The sequence below is a fragment of the Echinops telfairi genome, unplaced genomic scaffold, assembly GCF_000313985.2.
Source record: "Echinops telfairi isolate 266 unplaced genomic scaffold, ASM31398v2 ScPeMD7_7469;HRSCAF=8507_1, whole genome shotgun sequence".
In the NCBI taxonomy this organism is placed as follows: Eukaryota; Metazoa; Chordata; class Mammalia; order Afrosoricida; family Tenrecidae; genus Echinops; species Echinops telfairi.
In genome coordinates this window covers 74374861-74376948 of record NW_022111373.1, presented here as the reverse complement: position 1 = coordinate 74376948, position 2088 = coordinate 74374861, and the positions used below count along the sequence as shown (strand labels likewise).

The 2088-nt window shown below is 56.2% G+C and overlaps 1 pseudogene; it reads right to left on the bottom strand.

Annotated features, from left to right (window-relative positions):
• Positions 1-1153: 1153 nt before the first annotated feature.
• Positions 1154-2084, bottom strand: LOC115873742 (annotated as a pseudogene).
• Positions 2085-2088: the final 4 nt, after the last annotated feature.

Genomic DNA, 2088 nt, shown 5'->3' with positions numbered 1-2088 from the left:
GTTAAGAAGGTGGGTCAGGGTGTACTTGCTGCCATTTCGTATTTGGCGTAGCAGTTATGTGTTGGGCTACCAACCACAGACCAGCAGTTGGAAACCACCAGCCACTGCGGAGTTCTCCATGGGAGAGAGATGAGGAGTTATAGTTTTGGAAACCCACAGGGTGTTCCTACTGTCTTATAAGATAGTGTGAGTTTGTCACGGTAGTGAGTTTGTTTGTTCGGTTTGGGTTTGAGGGTTCTAAGGAGCCCTGGTGGCACTGTTGGGTCAGTAGTTCAAAGCTCAGGAGAAAGGGGAGGCTCTTTGCTTCTGTGAAGATGGACGTTCTTAGAAAGCCTGTCTGGAGCCACTGGTAGTTGGAACCACCTGGGCGGCAGTGCTTTTCTTTTCTGGCTGGCTCTAAGAGAGGCCCTGGTACACAGTGGTTAAGTACTAGGACTCCTTCCAAACTCAAACTCACTTCCCCCGAGTCAAGTCTGATGCATAGTGATCCTATAGCACTGGGTAGAACTGCCTCTGGGAGTGTCCAAGACTGTAACTCTTCATGGAAGTAGAAAGCCTCATCTTTCGCCTACAGAACATCCCAACACATAACCATTACTCCAATGCTCTTCCTAGGCTCCTTAGGCCCTTGTAAACACGTGCAGTAAATTCAGTAGAAAAAGCAGACACTATCGATAGCTGAAACTCTTTGCTAACATCAATCTCAACTCTTGGTGTATATGCACTGAATTAACATGACTATCCAGTTTGATGGGCCACCGGGCAGGCTCCAGACATTGAGGTCCGCTTCCTACACACCAAACTCTACCACTCCACCCCCCTTTTAATCACTGTATTATCATTTTATGTTTGGGGGGTGATAAACACAAGTTTATTGGTGACACTGCTACAGGGTCCTCCCTCTCTCTGGGATAGCCGATGGCGCGGCACCAACAGTGGGATGGACAGATAGTGCCCAGCCCCACGCGATGATGCAGGCTCAGAGAGACCAGAGCACAGCCACACAGGCACAGGGACACACGGGTCACAGCACCAAGAAACACACACACAGACAAAACCACAGGGCTAGAGAACACTGACGAAGTGCGGGCTTGGGGGCCCCTGCATAGACAGTGCAATGCCATGTGGGGAGGGGGCGCCCGCTGACCTCCCCCTACAGATAGGCACACGGACAGCACACAGACAGGTAGATGCCCACAGTCAGCCAGCCTGCCACAGACAGATGAGCTGCATGGAAGGGAGGCTCCCGGCTCCCCAGACCCAAGGACTTACACAGCCCTCCACCACACTGAGCCCCAGGATTCCCTGCCCCCAGCCTCTTCCCCAACTCCTCCCACACACTTTGGTCTTGCCCTCAGGGGCTGGAGGGCTGAGGAGTTGGGTGGTGAAAGGAGGGAGAGAGGAAGGGGTCTAGGCCCTGTTCAGCTCCCTCTCTCTGAGCAGGGACACAGCTGCTGGGGTCTAGGACTGAGCCTGGGCATGGCAGTGAGTGAGTGGGTGGGTGGATGGGTGGGTGTGGGGCCGCAGCTCAGGCTTGAGGGGGTTCCCAGCAGTGCCTCACGGTACTGCTCCACCTGCAGGGTGCAGCTGGAGAATCCAAACTGGGAGTGGAGCGGGCATGAGGCTTCAGCCAGGACAGCTTCGGGGTCCGCTGCCTTGCCAATGGCCAGGTGTGAGGAGGCAACATGGTAGGTGAGCATAAGGGCCCACAGGTGCAGCTCGTGGGTGGCCCGGACTCCTGACACTGACAGCGTGTGTCCTGCACCGGCTCAAACCCCACTCTGTAGGGAGTACCCTTCACGTGGACTCGAAGGATGCCTCAGAAGGTCGGTGCGGGGGATCCAAGGGCACAGATGGCGAGGGGGAAGGTGCTGATGGGGTCAGCTGCCTTGTATTGAGGCTTGACGTAGATGAGGATAGAGGCAGCCAGGACCCCGAGGCTCTGCAGGAGGTCCCCCAGGACGTGCACAAAGGCTGCCCGGACACTGGTGTTCCCCAGGGGTTGGGGCTCCCCAGGCACCTCCTCCACACTCAGACCCCCGAGACCTGTGCCTGTGTGGGGTCCCAGCCTGGTGCAGCACAAAGGCC